General features: G+C 37.0%; 1 long non-coding RNA gene across 2 annotated transcripts in view; it reads right to left on the minus strand.

The window, feature by feature from the left end:
- The window catches only part of LOC127661427 (uncharacterized), a 56,104-nt gene that overhangs the window by 5,754 nt on the left and 29,910 nt on the right, over positions 1 to 20,440 (minus strand). For both annotated transcript variants that reach the window (XR_007972760.1, XR_007972761.1), the window contains exon 2: positions 1,245 to 1,330. This is a non-coding gene — a long non-coding RNA (uncharacterized LOC127661427). The remainder of the gene's footprint in view (positions 1 to 1,244; positions 1,331 to 20,440) is intronic.

Consider the following 20,440-nt stretch of genomic DNA (forward strand, 5'->3'; position numbering starts at 1 on the left):
CTGAAAACTGTTGATTCTTTTTTCACGCATGCTTGTGGCCGGATGTACACACTCACCAGAATAAACAAGGAAAACTCCCACGGAAAGGCTTACAGTTGATGAAGAGTGCTTCTAAATTACGACAGCACATCTTTTTCAATGCTGTGACATCTGTAAACAACTTTCGGTGATGTAAAAGCATGTTCCACTGCCTCTCGTTTTAAGCATTCATATATAAGACACAATTTTCTTGACTAGCTGCTAGACTAACCATACACTGAACAACTCAGGGAAAGGAGAGACACTGAGAGGTTGATGAGTTTTTCATGAATCATTAATGTTTAATGCATCTGTTATTGTGGTTGAATGAAAAGATGATCCATCTCATTTAGACCAGCTCCTCATCACATATTCACTGAAAAATACTGCCAGATAAAACCATTTAATAAGGCTTTGAACCAGAGGAAATTCTGGTTTGCAGCATCATTATGATTTACAGTAGCTTATTATAAGTGTTCGGGAAGCTACATTGAAACTGCCAAGTTACAAGCTACTTATAGTGTAAAGTAGTAGCGCTAACTAGTTATCGATTACGCTAGTCAACACAGACCCAACGCAATGACCTGATCTTGTGAAAATGATGTGACTTTGGCAACCTTTTTGCAAAATGACATTTCCTGGTTCGTTATATGTATTGCATCAGTTTTGAGGTGAAATGTCCACTGTCTGGCACTAAAAGCAAGTTTAATGTTCTTCCAAAGAGACAAGTTTTTTAAGGTTAATGCTCTATGGAGTTTTAAATCAACAAAACATATCTTCCTACCTAAACATTAAACCTAAACATAACCGAACTTGTCATAAGTAGTAAATGTGATAATAAAACGCAATTGTATAAGAAACCACTTAAATTTGTGGTGCATCTTTGACCCTTTGTCTCACTTGTTGATTCATGTGGATTAAATAACTCATGTAGTTGATGTAATGGAAACTTTAAAACCTATCACCTTGCAAGTCTTACATTATAGTAAAAGTATTTAGATGTTATAAGATACCATTTTCTGAGTAAGTATAGTAACGTGACTCTGAGTCAAGGTTGCTGGTTGACCAGCATTTTGAGCTGATGAACTACATGGCTATGTTGGTCCACTAGTTAGCTAGATCATCACCAAACCCGCACTAAACAGCAAAACCAGCTTGGACCAGCATGGAAATTCATGTTTGTCTTAACTGTGCTTTTGAGCAGTGTGGTACTTGTACTCTCTTACCTTTATAAACTGCAGCAGATGGAGGCTCATCTCATTCAGTGGTGGACGAGGAAGAACATGTTCAGCGCTTCAATTTTCCACAGGTCCTGTACAGGAAAAAGAAAAGAACAGTCTAAGAGTTCATCCAAAATAATAATCATCTATAACTACTCCAGGTATTGTGATAATTATTGTAATTTCATGGCAGGCAAATGTCAGCATCCTCCGCACTATCCTGCAGCCCTGACAGATACCAAAAAGCATGTGAGTTGTCTATTCATGTTTTTAGGAAGATCAGAGGTTCCAGACTACTTGGACAGTTTTTATCCTACATGAGAAAATATCCCAACAGACTAATCTTTCTCTGAGTATGTGATTAATTTTAATCTGCATGCGTGGATGAAGAGGTTCCGTGAAGTTGCTGTACTCTTAAAGATTAATGAACCCAATTTGCAAAACTGACCTTTGGCGGTCAGACAGCATGGAGCGTAAAGCTTCTAAATAGCTTCTGCTCAAGAGCCGCCCCACAGATAAGACCCACAGACAGAAAAACACGTAATGAACTAACTTTAAGCATTCAGCTCCTCTGATCTATTCAAAGACATTTCAGAGGAAGGAAAAGAGTGGACTGCTGAGTTTAAACTGCCCTACGCTAAACCCAGCCACAAACACACGCCCTGGCATTCAGATATTTAGCCTACATTCTCTTTACCCGCAAAACTGCCAACATTTATTTAAAAAATATTTTTAAACCACACAGAGAATGTGTTTCTAAATATAAACAGTTTAGTCACATTACTCACGTTTTCTGAATAGAAAAGAAACAGGATATTTTGATACAGCTTTGTATAGATCATTTCAAACTACTGTATTTTAAAGGCATAGTTCACTCTGAACTGACAACTGTATTATAATTTATTCACTTCCATGGCATTCCAAACTGCAATGACTTTCTCTCTTCCATGGAATACATGATTTTCAGTGAATAATGACTCACATTTAGGCAAACTATTCCTTTAACTCTGAAATAAAATATAGTGCCTTTAAAAACATTGTGTCAGGTTTGACATCAGTAATGTTTGGTCACGAGACACATGAGAGCCATGTGATGTTTTATAGAATTTTGACGTCCAAACTAGTGCAACACATATGGACCACTATTATGGTGATTTTAATTTTTGTCAGTTTGAAGCTTGATGTCCCCAGTTCCCATTCACTTTCAATATATGGAAAATAACAGACAAGATATCCTTCATATCTGTTCAACAGAAGAATGAAAGTTATACAGGTTTGGAACAACATGAAGGTGAGTAAATTAAGTTGCATTTTTGGGTGAACTATGCCCTTACATAAGACCTAAAGGCTTGTTTGCATTGATTGCAAGTATTTTCGTGGTGTTTATCTCATCAGTCGGCATGTGAAAGTGTATTTTAGAGAGAAGGTCTCACACTGTGCTGTGAAGTCTAAGCCATAATTTAGTGTTAGCAGTGAGGCACAATAACTGATCTGACATTGACACTGGCATTAGGATTGATTTTTGCTCTGTGTGTATGACATTTGTGTGTGTGTGTGTGTGTGTGTGTGGTACAGCACATGGCGAATGCATCAGTTTAGTTTAGTAGTGGCTCTGTTGGCAAGATAATCTTTTTACCTGAGGCCTTTTGGTATCCATTACTGAACTGCTGCTGTTTCTACTGCTCTCTGGATTTGCCGATTAATTGCTACTTTTGGATTGTTAGTTATCAGCAGAAATGATCAGCAATAGTATGCCGTGTCTGGGAAAGACTTAAGAATTTTTTCTTGGAAAGAAAACATCCCGGTTACTGTGTCAATATAGTGACACTAGGGGTCACCCTTGGGAGCCCAAATGTCAATTGGAATTGGGGAGTGGAATTTGCATGCCACTCCCCTTGACATATGGGTATAAAAAGAGCTGGCTTTCAACCACTCATTCAGGTTTTATGCTGAGGAGCCGAGACAAGGTCCCGGCCATTTCACCGGGTAGTTCAGTGTTTTGGCAGGAGGGACACAACATCTTGTTCCCTCATCAGGAAATGGAGGTTACGACAGTAACCGAGACATTCCCCTTCTGTCACTCTCTCGACATTGTGTCGATGTAGTGACACTAGTGGTCCCTATACAAAACGGCATGCCTAACTGAACTGTGTTAAGTGGACTGGCAGTGCAAGACGGAGAGACCTCTGTGTGCCTCATAGCCAGCGCACCCTGCAGTCACGTAACCTCCCCCAATGCTCTTACAGTGTCCCATCCAAGGGCCAGACAAGGAGGTTCTAGAGGTCTGGTTGTAGGTGCCAGATGGTGCCTCGTCCTTGAGAAAGAAGGTCTTTCCTCAGGGGAATTTGCCAGGGAGCGGGGCACGGCCGTAAGTTGCGCTCTGACCCCAGGAACCAATCATCGAGCCGCGAGTGTTCGGGGAGGAGCGGACTATTCCCCTCCAGCCCGACGCTCGCAGCCGCCCAGGCAAGCATGGCCACCAGCTCCACGTCAGCCTGCGACTGGGCTACCGCACCTGAGGGTGGGAGCCTAGCCGAGTCCTCCGCATCAGACTGGAGGAGCCCGCTCTCCGATGATGCTATCGAAAGCCAGTACCGCAACGTTTCCATGGTCATGTTCTCACAATGAGACAGCGATCGTGGCCGTTAGAAGTGGAGAGATAGCAACCGCAACCATCTTGAAAAAGACGCTTTCGTAAGTACCACTCTTTTAAATATACTCTTTATAAGGAAAGAATATACTCGATGAGCTGCTGAAGCACCCTGGGGCATTCTCTGTACAACGGCGGTGCAAGAGGGGGAGAAACCGCTGTAATGTGTCATAAATCCAACATCTTTACTGAATACAGAGTTGAATGGATCGGCAGAGTAATTCAGTTCTCTGAACACATCCGCTCAGCTTGGAAGAAAAAATCTGAATGAGTGGTTGCAAGCCAGCTCCTTTTATACCCTTATGTCAAGTGGAGTGGCATGGAAATTCCTCTCACTATTTCCAATTGGCCTTTTCTCAAAGATCAGAGGGGTTTGGGACTCGCAAGGGCGACACCCAGTGTCACTACATCAAGACAACGTCGGGTGAGCGACAGAAGGGAACATATTCAATAAGTTGATTTCTGTCAGTCGATTAATCTGTAATAAGCTTTTTCCACCAATTTAGTGTCTGTGATTTTCAAAATGAACTATTGTTTGTCCTCACTGAGATACTACAAAGAAGTAAGAGAAAGAACACACAATTTCTCTCAGTTGCCCACTGTTAAAGTATACTACAGTTTTGACGTGAACGCTAAGCATCCGAGTACAGCCGAACGCGAGCCTGTCAAAGTATACTTCATTTTCCTGTGTGGTTGGCGCATGCATGCTATGACTGCTATGCGATACAGGATTAGAGTTTAGACACATGAAGCTGTCTTTATATTCTAGTTTTTATGGGATTCGTGTTTCATCTGAAAGCGTTTCTTACTGTTTTCTGTTAAACTGTAGAAACAAACTGTATTAAGTTCCTTAATGTCAACATATTTTTCTTTTCACTTATAACAGTGTAAAAGTGCCTTTTGTCTGCTCATATGAATGTAATACATAAGAAAGTGTTTCACTGCTATTCAAACGTTCCTCGGACCACATTATTTATATAGATAAATGTTTTCCAACTGAACAGACAAACATTTATATGAAACAAATGACAATAAAATGGAAAGTAAGCTCTTCAGTAATCAAAATAGGCTACTTCTTGAATTTAACTGTATTATTAATAATAATAATAATAATAATAATAATAATAATAATAATAATAATAATAATAGGGTAGCTCAGTGGTAAAGATGCTGACTATCACCCCTGGAGTTCACTAGTTCGAATCCCAGGGCATGCTGAGTAACTCCAGCTGGGTCTCCTAAGCAACCAAATTACTAGGGAGGGTAGTCACATGGGGTAACCTCGTTGTGATCACTATAATGTGGTTCGCTCTTGGTGGGGCATGTGATGTAAACTATTATTATTAATAATAGCAATACTAATATGTTTTATTTATATAGCACCTTTCCACAAGCTCAAGGACAAATTACAGTCCATATATATTTAACAGGACAAAGTACATTAATATACATTTCAACAGAAGTTACAATCTCAATTACAAAGGGGGAAATAAAACATCAGTCAATAAAAGACAGATAATGCACTGAGAAAAGATGTGTTTTATGATGAGTCTCTGAGGAGATGTCATGGAGTCTCTTAGGTAGAGAGTTTCACAGTTTAGGTGCAACTACACTGAAGGATATCCCACCAAAAGTGGATAGGCGAAATGTACAGACAACAATTTGGAATCAGAAGAATGAAGAGTGTATGCTGGTGTGTATGGATGCAGCAGATCACATATATAACTAGGTGCCAGATCATTGAGAGCTTTGTATGACAGGAGAAGAATTTTAAACTTAATACGGCATGAGACAGCCAGTGGAGACTAAACAAGATGGGAGTAATGTGTGCAGAATGCTTGGTATTAGTGAGAACTATAACTGCAGAGTTTTGGATGTGTTGTAATCGGTCAATAGTTTTAGCTGGTAGGCCAGTAAAGAGGCAGATACAGTAGTCGAGACATGATGATATGAAAGCATGAACTAGTGATTCTGCATCCTTCAAACTGAGAATGGGGCGAAGCCGTGCAATGTGACATAGATGGAAGAAAGCAGTTCTAATGTGGGCTTCAAAATTAAGAGATGAATGTGATTCCCAGATTCTTAATGGTTTTAGAGTGTTTGGTCAGATTTCCATCATACTGACACAATTGTCAATATTTCTTATAAGTGTTTGTGGCCCAGAAATCATGATCTCAGTTTTGTCAGCATTGAATTTGAGGAAATTACTGTTTAACAAATTTTTTACTTCATTGATTCAGGCAGTTAATGAGCTGATGGCATGTGTTTCATCAAAACGTGCGGATGTATAAATCTGGGTGTCATCACCAACTGAGACAATGACGACGGATGATCTGACCTAGTGGAAGAACATAAATTATGAACAGTAGTAGATCCAGTACAGAACCCTGGGGGATACCCTGAGTGAGAGGAGCAGTAGGGGATTTGTTTTTCTTAATTGAGATGAAATATTGTCTGTTAGTGAGGTAGGAAGAAAAGCAGGATACAGCAGTGCCAGTAATACCAATATCTGAATGTCAGGAAAGGAGTGTTTTATGGCATACATTGTCAAAAGCAGAGTTCAAGTCAAGCAAGATCAGAAAACTGAGAAATCCAGAGTCAGCAGAAAGGAGGAGATCATTAATAACTTTCAAGAGAGCTGTTTCAGTGCTGTAGAATAGGTGAAAACCAGATTGGAAAGGGTCATAGAGATTATTGGCTGCAAGATGTGATTGTAACTGGGAGACTACAACTTTTTCCAGAAGTTTACATATAAAAGGCAGGTTAGAAACAGGACAATAGTTGCAGAGGGAAGAAGGATCTAAGTTGGGACCTTTAAGGAATGGTGTAACGTTGGCAATTTTAAGATCTGTTGGAACAATGGCAGATAAAAGTGATGTGTTTATCATATGCAAAATAGATGCCAAAATGACTCACTCACAGTGTTTAAGAAGGGAGGTTGGTATTCTGATTACCAATGATTTATATTTTAACTTTAATTGAATACAGTTCCTAATATTTTGCATTTTAAATATGCAACGCCATTACATGTATTTTTAGCTACTTCCCAACCCTTCATGGTAGCCTACATATCAAAGAACTACGGTATAACCATTTGATATCATTACAGTACCACCATAGTACTTTTTTAAAGCACACATTGATATAAGCTGAAAACCCACATTTCCTCTCAGCAATGCCACCTACCCGGCAAAAAGCATAGTTGCGTGGCAACTGAAAGGGGGAACGAATTCTTCAGAGGACTTTTTCCATTTTTGGCTGATCATGAGGATATGCAAAATAACTTCGAAAATCTCAATTGATTTGAACCACCTGCTTTAAAGGAAAGGCGAGGATTCGAGAGTCCTGGTCTAAATTCTGCATGTATGTTCAGGTCATGATGTCGTGAGTGTTTTTTCTGTGTCTTTGCTTTGGCCGTTTTGGAGAGTGATGTCATTCTCTACAACACAACACTCTGAAAAGCCTGTAAGTTGGGTCAACCCGGGTCGGGTTTGTCCCTGCACAGGCTCTTCTGCTGTTCTGTTTGTCCTTCACTGTGGTTCAGAGCCGATTTCACAGTTTTCCTTTGAGTGCTAATGAAAAGAGGGCAGATTCCTTCCTGCCCAAAAAACTCTCACACCAACCCGCACGACAATCCTGAGAAAATCCAAACCTTTTGGCATCATAACAACTGCTCTGGACTGGACTTGCGTACACTCACAGAGCTGTCCCATGCTGCACAAAATATGGATTTACATATAATATATAAATATATGCACTCAAAAATATTTTTAAGTCTATTTCAATTATAACAAATTAAATTGAATAATCTTTAACAAAATTAAGTTAATAAAGGTTAAATTTTTTTTATATTTAAATGTTTTTATTTATTAAATCAATATTTTAAGTGTGTTTTGGGAGTAAATTTGTTTTAATATTTTTTTATAAATTTTAATATCAATTAAATATAAATATACAAAAATGGCCATATATATATATATATATATATATATATATATATATATATATATATATATATATATATATAATGTATCTTAAGAAAATATTTCTTATTTATATATTATCATATTATTTAATAGATGTATTAAATACATTTATATAAATACATTTTACAAATATTTTTTTAATAATAAGATAAAAATGATGAAATATATTTTTTTATAGTTTTTTATATATATTTGAATATCACTCACACACACGCACGCCCGCACACACACACACGCACACACACACATATATACACTGTACATACAACCCCAATTCCGAAATAAGTTGAGACAGTATGAAAAATGCTAATGAAAACAGAAAGTAGTGATTTGTAAATTATATTCACCCTTTGCTGTATTAAAAGCACTACAACTACACATTATATGATGTCTTACCTGAATTACCTTTGAATTTCATTGTTTAAAAAAAAAAAAAAAGTAGGCCTACAGTCATTTCAAATCAGATGATTGCAACAAAAAAGTTGAGAATGGGGCAATATAAGAATAATAACAATTTGATGAGTTAAAATAACAAGTCAATGTTAAACAGGTGAGGCAATCGTGTCATAGTATATAAGGGGCCTCCAAAAACAGCCTAGTCTTTCAAGAGCAAGGATCATTCAAGACTTGCCAATTTGCCAACAGATGCTTCAGCAAATAATCCAGCACTTTGAGAACAATGTTCCCCAAAGACAAATTGGAAGGATTTGGGGCATTTCACCCTTTACAGTGCACAATATAAATAAAAGATTCAAGGAATCTGGTCAAATTCAGTGCATAAAGGGCAATATGAAAACCACTTCTGAATGCACGGGATCTCTGATCCCTCAGACTATCTTAAAAAACATCATTCATCTGTAATGAATATCATAAACATGGGCTTGGGATTACTTTAGTAAACCTTTGTTAGTCAATAGCACTCACCGCTGTAAAGAATTGACTATCAAAGCAGAAGCCCTACATCAACTGCTGACTTCTCCGGTCTCGGTCTCGGTCTCATCTTAGATGGAAAGTAGAACAATGGAACTGTGTTTTTTGGTCCGAAGAGTCCACATTTCAAAAACTCAGCCGTCATGTTATGCGGGTCCAAAGAGGAAAAGGACCATCCAAGCTGTTATTATCATCAGGTCCAAAAGCCAGTGCATGTATGGGCCAGGGGTGTTTCAGTGCCCATGGCATGGGTAACTCACACATCTGTGAGAACATTATGAATGCAGAGAGATATGTACAAATTTTGTAGCAACATTTACTGCAATCCAGCACCATTTTTTCCAGGGACGTCCAGGAATTTTCCTGCAGAACAACTTCAAACCACATACTGACCAGATTACAAGTGTAAGGCTGTGTGAGCAGAGAGTGCGGGTGCTAGACTGGCCTGCCTGCAGTCCTGACCATCTCCAATTGAGAAAGGGTGGCGCATTATGAAGCACACTATATGGCATGAAGACCTCATACAATTGTGTAGCTGAAGACCTACATAATGGATGAAAGGGGACAATTCCACATTTTAAACTCAACAAACTTGTGTCTTAAGTGCCCAAATGCTTAATAAGTGTTATTAGAAGAAATGGTGATGTTTTACAGTGGTTAACACTGGACTGTCTCAACGTTTTTGGAGCATGTTGCAATCATCTTATGTGAAATGACTATATATTTTTTTTAAATAATGAAAAACATCAATGTGTAGTTGTAGTACTTTCAATATAGCAAAGGTTGAATATAATTTACAAATCACAAAATTTTACTGTACCAACTTAATATATACTATAAATAACAATATATATATATATATATATATATATATATATATATATATATATATATATATATATATACACACAGTATATAAATGACTATGTTACGGTAATGAGAATCATTAGGATAATATACATTTATTTATATATTATTATATAATATATAATACATATATTTAAATATATAAAAATATTTTATACACATATCTGTTAGATATTTATAGATTTTTCTGATATATTTTTGGCCATTTTCTGAATATTTTAAATTAAAAATTATGAAATATTGTCTAAAATATATTTCACAAAAAGTACATGCCAGTAACAAAAGAAAGTAGTTGCTTTATTCCAAAGTTCTGGTTGCATTTCTTGTCCTGTTATACATTTTAAAATATGTTTTAAGGTTTAAACAAAATATATTTCCTATTTGGAAAATATACTGTTTACAGTATCAATAATGCTGTTTACAGCACATATTAAATGTATGAATTAAATATTTTTTGGCTGTATGAGGGATGTTTGACATTTTTTAATTAAACATTTTTTTATGGTCTATGTCTGCTGTCTGTGGTTAGAAGTAGAAAACCATTGTTCACTCTATGAGGACTGACCCCACCAGATGATGGAGAAGATAGAGAACCTTCTTTTCTGTTCAAAGACAAGTGGACTCATTGGCACAGGCTGGCGTCCTGCCGGTGCTGGCCTGCGCAATAGAGGAAAGGGCATCCGTGCCAGGCTCTTTCACTCACTGTGCCAGCTAAAGCGAGTACCAACCACAAACAGCCCTCTGAGGTCTGTTGTGTACTGGAAACTGGACTTCAAGCTCATATGCACTGAAGCTGAAGATTATGTTCCATGTTCTATGAATGCTTTGAAAGATGAGGCTGAGTAAAACCAAACACAGCAGACACATGGCATGTCACTCATGGGGTAGTTTGGCTTAAATCAGATGGGTCTTTTCACATGTTTGGAGGGTAATCTGATGAAAGAACACAGCTGTGATCCTCTACTGGACCTGGCATCTTCTCTGAGCTCTTTAGGCATAATGTTTTGAATGCAAAGGACAAAAGTGTGACAGTATGGATTTTGAGATACTCCAATAGATGGCACACATGTCATTTTCTCCATCTATAGAAGATTGAAAAGACCAGCTTATGTGCCTTTTCCACTGCACGGTACAGCTCGACTCAACTCTGTTGCTTTTTGGGGGTTTTCCAATGTGGATAGTACCTGGTACTTTTTTTAGTACCACCTCAGTCGAGTTTCCAAGTGAGCCGAGCCGATACGAAATGTGACCTCAAAACCCTGCATCATTGATTGGTCAGAGAGAATCGTCGCTACCAGCGTCACTGGATTTGCGACACAGGACATCAACCCACTAGTTTTAAAATTAGCAAACGTGATAGTAGTATCATTTGTTCATGCTACTTTCGAATTGTAAAAAGAAATGGCTGTGTACAAAACCACCCTGTGGTCAAAAAACAAGGTGCAGACGTTCCTCTCGTAAGCGACGAACGAAATTACGCTAAATGAAAAAGTATTTCAGGAAGTGCCGCACTCGTCTACCACCGGACCTACCAACAGTGTAGGGAAAAGTAAAAAAAAACCTAAGTGACTACAGAACCATCAAGGACCACAACAGCCGCAGTGGTTCAAACAGAAGAAATTAGAAGTGGTTTGACCAAATGGATACTATCTATGGCAATGGGAGGGAGAGTGCTCTGGACTCGGTCACAATATTATTGGAGTCCATGATGGAGGATGGTACGTTTTGTTACGTTAACTCTATATTCTGCTTGAAAGCTGCACTTTATATAGTTGACCAGCTACTGCTTGCATCTAAAACAACCAGGCCAATTTAACTGTTACACTTGTTTAAAATCACCATGCAACAACTCCTTTATACAGCACAATGAGCTAGTAGCTAACAGCTAGCGGTTGTGTTATTGTTTATTGTTTTGTGTCACGTTTAATATGATGTCAGTAGAGGCGGCGCAACTATGATGATCAGCCTATAATCCCACCCACGTTGTGGCGGCACTAAACTGCAGTGGAAAAGGAAACTCAGAAAAGTAAAGCGAGCAGAGTCGAGTCGAGTCCAACCGTAACATGCAACATGCCATTAGATCATCTTGAAATTACATTCTGGTGGTTATGTTGGTTAGTGCTTGTTTGGTGCTGGTCTACTTAGTGGAGCAACATACTGTATATAAAATGCAGATAAACCATCATGATCTTTTTCCATTGAATCGTATTGTTTTCTAGGGAAAATAAACTGAAATATTAAGAGGATCTCAGTTGTGATAGCGATTGTCTCTCTTTCTCCAACATATTCTGTCTCTCTCTCTCTCTCTCTCTCTCTCTCTCTCTCTAAGTGTTCCAGCTCTGTTCCAAATAAAAGCTTAGAGAACTCTCTTTCCCACAATCGAACAAAAGCGTTGATGGGCAGAATGAAGCGGCTCTGAGAGGGAGGAAAACAGTGCGCATAAGTAAAGCTCTCAGTCTGTAGGAACTAATCAGACTCTAGCTTAGCAAACGCAGGCATTCCTGCTGATGAAAAGAGAGGAGATGTAAGGCGGGACTGGGTCGGACTGAGCTCTTACAACTACAAAACAAAAGTAAGCTGACTCCATTATCCACCATACGGCCTCATTAACCAGCACCCCACTAAGGCACACAACAACTAGCACACACTCACCCCCTAACGCATGCATAGCTCACTTTTGTAAAACTATTTATGAAAGAGCTCTCTGGAATACTTGATTCTGATTGGTCAATTGCAGCATTCTAAGGTCAAACATCTGTACTGTATAATGACAACAAAACTGTATAATTGACTGTTGTGCCAAGCAGTCGATTTTGTTCATTGCTTTGTTAGTTTCTTGTTATGTTTCTTGTATCACTTAAAAACTCTCTTATTACATAAATAAATTTTTACTAGACTTTTCAACTTGTTGATTGGCTCTAAACCTTTGGTTGACTCTTCCCGGGGTGTCAGTATATCAGCTAATCATTGATCAGGTTTATATGCACAGTTTTAAATGGATTATGCTTAATAAGTCGACAACGTGTGCGGTCAAATAAATGCAATAAACCGCGTTCCTTTATGGGCGTAAAGTCCATAAACGTCTTATGAATAACCAAATTGACATGGGTCGATTTTTGCCCATTACACCTATTTCGGGTACCATGTAAATACCTTACCCGTGTACTGGCTTATCTGATTTGCGGATGTGTTGAGCGCATGCCTCTTTATGGTTTGACGTCAAAAGTAGAGAATAACGTTCAAGGATTTGACATTTTGACATTTAAGCCATATTTTGTAGTGTAAAATTGCTTAACTTGTCTGCTACCACAATGTATGTATACGAATAATTGTATTTTAATTATATGAATTATAATCAGAATCAGAATCAACTTTATTGCCAAGTATGCGTACACATACAATGAATTTGTCTTGGTGACAAAAGCTTCCAGTGCACAAAAAATACAACAATAAGAAAGAGATAATAAAAAGTGAATAGAAAAAACAACAGGACAATATATATATATATATATATATATATATATATATATATATATATATATATATATATATATATACTGTACAGAAGCAAGGGAATGTAATGGCAGAGAAGATATGGTATGTTGGATAAATATAAATAGATAAGCTGTGTATTACATATTAATTATGGCTCAGTGGGGCAGTTTTAAATGTTCATAAGATGGATAGCCTGAGGGAACAAAATGTTCCTGTGTCTGATGGTTCTGGTGCTCAGAGCTCTGAAGCGTCGGCCAGAAGGCAACAGTTCAAAAAGATAGTGGGCTGGGTGAGTGGTGTCCAGAGTGATTTTACCAGCCTTTTTTCCTCACTCTGGAAGTGTATAGTTCTTGAAGGGGGGGCAGGGGGCAACCAGTAATCCTCTCAGCAGTCTGAACTGTCCTTTGTTGTCTTCTGATATCCGATTTCATAGCTGAACCAAACCAGATAGTTATTGAAGTGCAGAGGACAGACTCGATGACTGCTGAGTAGAGCTGTATCAACAGCGCCTGTGGCAGGCGAAGGAAGTACAACCTCTGCTGTGACTTTTTCACAATGGAGTCAATGTTGGTCTCCCACTTCAAGTCCTGTGATATGGTAGTGCCCAGTAACCTGAATGACTACATGTTGGACCGCTCAAACAGAGCATATTTTATTGAGCTATAGTTTCTCGAATCTGTTTAAAAACAGGTAGTCCTGCACAAGAATCATGCTATTGGCTGATCTAGTAGTTGACATGTTGGACCACTCAAAAAAAGTAATTTCTCGAGCTGTAGTTTCCTGAATCTGTTTAAAAACAGGCAATCCTGCCCCCAACTCTCAACATTGGTTGATCTAGATGTTGACATGTTGGACTGCTCAAACCGAGCACATTTTCTGGAGCTATAGTTTCCGGAATCTGTATGAAAACAGTAATAACTTTTGCAAATTTCATTTGGTGACTAGTGGTGCACAAATTACACGCTTCAGTTTTAATCTTTTTGTACTGGCACATAAAATCCCCATATTTCATCTAAATCAAAGCATTATTTAAAGCTAGGCTGTTAGAGTGTAAGGTGTTACAAGCTCTTGGGGAATATATTGAAGTTGTTGACTAACTAAATTAGTTGTTGTTAATTTAGCTCCACTGGGATGCTATGTGCAAAGAAAGTTATTATTCAGGCCTGTAGCAGTCAATCACTGTGCTCACTCTATTCATGTCAACCATGTAACTTAGATAGCAGCTTAATCCTGTATAAAACGCACAGGAACAGGGGCAACTATTACAACTGAACTCCATGGCTGTGTTACATTCAACTTAGAAAGTCATAATTTCCGACTTAGGGAAAGTGAAACAGAATGCAACCTGAAATCAGACATCCAACATGGAAACTTGTGCAGAAATCCACAAAACTCTAAATTCGCCAGGATACAGATGTACAGTATGATGACCATACAGATGCACATGGTTGTTGATCCCTTTTAAGCAATGGTGAAATAAAATAAGTGTATCAAAGTTCCTTGGAAACCATGCTTGGCCACAGTCCAATTTAAAATTTTCTAGAAAGATGCATAAAACAAAGACTTTAAGACCAAACAGAAGCCTTTGCTAACCAGTTTTATTGGCATTGGACTGAACAGCTCAAGTGGTAAATTGTAATCCTAATATGGCTAGCATCTGCTTACCTTCCTTTTAATTAGGATCATTGTGTGGACATTACATCACCTAATTAATATTCATGACCTAAGTTAACATTCAAGATGTCTCCACACTTTTCAGATCGATCTTACACCCCTGCCCAGAAGTGCTACTTATCTAGACCGAGGAATACAGACCTCAAAGACAGAACTGGACAAACTCAATTTTCCTGCTGAAAAGAGCAGCATATGTTGACTGCACTGGTCCATTAGCAAGACCAAAACCAACCAGCACTAACCAGCATAAACCAGCTGAAATTCAGACTGGTCTAAGCTGATCTTTTTGGTAAGAAAACACAAACATTATAAGAAACACTCCTTGAGATATTTTTGATAGTCTAAAGCTATCACTGAAGTATATTCAGCTCAGAATGTGCTGTATTACTTTAATTTTGCTAATCTTAAAGTTAACACCTTTCAAGTGTTCTTATTATTTTTGAAGGTTTAAAGAGCATTCTTTTATTTAATATTGATTTAGAGGATTATCCAAATAAAAAATGCTTTTAAAGAACCATGCACAATCGTTTTCACATCATTTGGTGCCATTTAAAATTAATGTCGACATTTGGTTGGCATTAACTGGATATGGAGACGGCCTGCGGCTGTTTATTCACTTTGAGCAAATCATTCCTGAAATGTTGTTTATAATAAAAGATTAGTGGCTTAAAACTGCTTTCCTCTCATATGCTTCATTAAAACTTTCTAAAATATGCCCGAGATTGGTATAAGAGATTAATTTAACAGAAAAAAATATACCTCATTTAGTTTATTTAGCAATCTAAAGGTTTTGATATTGGGTCTTAGCAAATATGCATATCCAACAAAAGGGCATTTCATCATAGTACAGGATGCTTTGCTGGTTGGGGACAATCTCTGGATGCATTTGGATGTTTCTTTGATTTTGAGTGATGAAATATTCACACAAACTAAATGCTTCAGAGTATTTCAGGGGCCAGCTGCAAACCACTGAAGTCAGAAAAAATAAACCATCCAACATGATGTCCTGGTTCACGTAGGAGAAGATGACACATGCATACGTCAAAACCTGACGTGAAGATTGACGCAAGACCTTGGAATGATGCTGCAGGAAATGGGCTGAATTGGGTTAAGTGCAGGCATGTAGCCAGAATGATTTCTTCATCTGTAATGCATGTATCTCAGATTCCACCCAGATTTCATTCTGCAGGTCCAGGCCTGAATGCAATCTGTCTGTGCTGCTAAAGAATGACGTTTAAATACTTTCACGGTTCAATAAATATTATTCATCATACTCATTTGCTGTAGTGCAATAGAGTTCTGAAAGTAAAAATCCCATTTATTTTCTCTATTTAATCATTTTTTTAGGCAATGACATATATATATATACACACACACACTGCCATTTAAAAGTTTGGGGTCACTTGCCTGAAAAGTTTCTCATGATCTTAAAAACCTTTTGATCGGAAGGTGTATGCTTAAAGGTTTGAAACTAGTTTTGTAGACAAAAATATAATTAATTTATAACATATTAACTTTTTTAATTACAAAACAAAAAAAAGATTTTGAAATGGATGACTTGGACCGAATAATTAAGAAAATAATCCACGAAGTGCCCAGCATGTAGATGGGAACTCCTTCAATACTGTTTAAAAGCATCCCAGAGTGATTCCTCAAGAAGCTGGTTTCGAAAATGTCAAGAGTTCATTTCTGCAAAATCTAGGCAAAGAGTGGACACTTTTAAGATGCTAAAATATAACAGTTTTGATTTAATTATTTTAGTCACAACATAATTCCCATAGTTCCATTTTTATTATTGCATAGTTGTGAAGACGTTACAATTATTCTAAAATGTGGGGGGATAAATAAATAAATAAATAAAGAATGAGTAAGTGACCCTAAACTTTTGAACTATAGTGTATATATATAAAAATTATACAGATGTAGGGCCCTATTTTAAAAGCGCTAATTGATAAGTGCAGTGCTATGCGATTCGTTATATGCGCAAAGTCAGTAGGCATGGCCATGAAGTTTTGGTCTAGTCTAGGTGCAAGTGGGTTTGGAAAAATTGCATGCGGAAATCGTAATGGGCTGGGTCAAGTACAATTTAATTCTGAGGTTATTGTACTGTCTGCATCCTATTATATACAGTAGTCCATTCCCTTTTAAGCGCCAGTGATATAAAGAAAGACAGCACAATCATAAGAAGTTTGTAGTGTAAATGCAATGTACGCAATTAATCGGTTGACTTACATTCATTTGTTCATTAACTGCGTCCTTGCTGAATGTCAGACATATTTCTATCACAGTGACATGCTCCTTTTATACATGTTGGAAAATGTGGTTCTTGTCAGGATTTGAATGTATGCTGCATTAAATCATTAAAAGTATTATTAATCATATTGATCAACTGACACACATATCATGGATGGAATTAACTGTGTTTGTATTGACCTTTAGGTTATGCTGTGGATCGTGCAATTTTGCAAGCACTTCACTTCTACCTGGTGATTTTGCTTTAAAAATTGTATTCATTTATTGAAACACAGATACATTATACCAAAAATATTTCTAAATATAAATTACACTTCAAATGAAAGGAAAATATAATGTCAATAATTAAGTGCTCAAAAACTTGTAAACAACCACCTCCCCAAATTCAAACTTTTTCCACCGGCCCCTTTTGCAGTGTCTTAAAAATCACTCTGCAATATCAGGTGGAAAAAATAACAATACATAATTATATATTCATAATAATTGTGAATAAATTAACTATGACCTCTAGAAAGTTTAACAGAAATCTTAAAACGACTACAACAGTTATTGTCATGGACATAAATTGATGTTCCTTAATATTCAGAGTTTGGATATAAAACTTTATTGCCTCCTGCTAGTGGAATCTCCAAACCGCATATACAGGAACAGAGTTTAGACACTGCAAGGAAAACAAATGTGGTTCTCAAACGTCATAGTGCAATGACCTATTTCTTAGGAAAATAGCAAATTGCGCTTTTCGCCACTTCATTAACATACCCACAGTTTGCGCACATACACCCAAACGTAGAGCAAACACTCCCACCCACACACACTTGTGCTAGCACGAACGTTACACTTAGAATTAGCGCTCTAAAAAAATTAGATAAAACATTGCGCACGGTCATAGCACGTCACGCTGCACCTAGTGTGGTCACAAAAAATAGAGCTCATACTATGAGATCAAAGGGTTTTAAGCTGATGGTATATGCTTCTGTAGAAAAAAATCCTTCTTAAAAATAAAGAAAATTCATCATAATTTATTGCCAAATTTCTGGGAAAGAACTATACTTCCCTTAATCCTAAAGACAAATCCACCAATCAGAGAAGTCACTGTAACCACTGAAATTTTAGCAAAATGATATTACGATGTCTCAAATAGGCAAAAATTATTCATATATTCAGTTAATGTCAAATAATCTTTTACAGTTTTGATAAACAGTCTTGATAACCAATTCAGGTGCTCCAATATATTAATATAATTAACTGACAAAGGTGGGTAGTAACACGCTACATTTATTCTGTTACATTTACTTGAGTAACTTTTGGAGAAAAAAAACTTTTAGAATGTGTTTAAAAGTGAGTACTTTTTACTCTCACTCAAGTAAATTTAGAATAATTTTTTTTTACTTTTACTTCTTTACAGAATCCGGTGTTCCTGTCATTACATTACTGGGATTAATTTTAGTTAATGTGTGATTTATTGAGAGATTATTAAATGGGACTTTTACAAGAACAGAAGTTCACACAGCTGCTCGTTCTGTCACAGACTGACTCAAGTTATCAATGCTGCAGCATCAAACTCTTCAAAGTGAAACAAATTCTTCGCTCCAACAGTGAAAAAAAGAATAGTTTGGTCATGCATTGCCTTCATTTAACACCAAGACAAGCTGATATTTCAAGATTAAAGTCACAGCTTCAACTTGAGGCAGCAAGCTGAATAATGTTTTGGCTCTAATCCTAATGCAAGTTTTTCTGTGTAATGAGATGGTCATTTTCAGGGTGATTCTGTAACTGGGCTCTTATGACATCAGTTTTTAAGTGTACATTTTTAAATCAGTGCAGCAATATATCAGTGTGCTTTGTCCCACGTCCTGCATGTCATGAGCAGTATTTACGCATTTATTGGAAACTATTGCAGCTACTTTGGGTGGTTTAACTTTATAAATCCATGTAAACATCCAAGTTAAGTGTAAATGCCTTTTGCTCTGCCATTCACGTGATTGACAACTGGAGAGCGAACAGACAGCATTTCTGCACATGCACAGCGAGGTGTGTGGGGCACGCATATGGCAAAGAGAGTGGCTGTGTCTGAAGTCGTTCACACATTTACTCATTCACAAATTCCTATGTAGTAAATAGCAGTTAGTGCACTATATCTCATGAAATGAGTGAGTGAATTTGAACGCTGATGTGTCGGAGCTCTGGGGCTGTTGCAGAAACGTCACATATGAACTTTTAAAATATTTGGGCCTTACTTGTTATTCATATTAAATAATATATGAATACAATAACTCTTCATTCTGTTTGTCATTTTTAATATATACTGTGTGTAAATATAGAGTAAACACATTTGATCAAATAAAGAGTACATTTTAAAATGTATCTGTATGTTTTGTCTCTATATATGTTATTATGTTATTTTAATCCAGTAATTATTTGTCAAAAAGTAATTTACTACATTCAGCATGAAATAAAATATTGCAGGAGTGAAGGAAGCAGTAAAATCTCAGCTCGTATGTCTTCCCCATGGTGGATTGTGGGCAATTAACCATTGTCGAGTGTACATCAAATGTACAGAACCAGGTGGTACTGCTGTACAGAACTAATTATCTAAATTATTTCGACACTGAAATCTGTAACTATACTGAAATAAAAATCCACGAAGGACTTTGAAATAGTGAAAGTATGCATTAATAAAGCATGATCTTGTTTTGGTTTAAATTTCAGCATTATATATGTCATTGTGGGACATTTTAACATTTTCATGGTAAAACCACAAGAAGAAGAATGTGAAAGTGATCTGTTTCTCATCCACACATTCTCATATCATATCGCTTTTGAAGATACTGATTTAACAACTGGAGTTTTATGGATTACTTTTATGCTAATTTATGTGATTTTGTTTAGCTTTAAAATGTTGCCACCCATTCACTTGTTTTGTATGGACCAAAAGAGCTGAGAAATTCTTCTAAATATCTTCATTTAAGTTTAGCAGATGAAAGAAAGTCATACGCATCTGGCGTTACATGAGGGAGAGTAAATAATGAGAATTGTAATTTTTGGGAGAACTATCACTTTAAGCACTCTTATCAGACCTGGATTAATTTTTTTAAAAAAAAGAGAGGTTTGGAAACATTTCTAGTAATTTGGTGATTCACATTCTTCTCTGCATATTGCCCCCTGCGAAAAATGACAACTATTGATCTGTTTCTCACCCATACCTAACATATCACTTCTGAAGATATGGATTTAACTATTGGAGTTTTATGGATTACATTTATACTGCCTTTATGTGCTTTTTGGAGCATCAAAATGTTGTCCTACAGAGCTAAAATATTCTTATAAAAATCTTAATATATGTTCTG

This window comes from Xyrauchen texanus, chromosome 21 (genome assembly GCF_025860055.1).
Source record: "Xyrauchen texanus isolate HMW12.3.18 chromosome 21, RBS_HiC_50CHRs, whole genome shotgun sequence".
NCBI lineage: Eukaryota > Metazoa > Chordata > Actinopteri > Cypriniformes > Catostomidae > Xyrauchen > Xyrauchen texanus.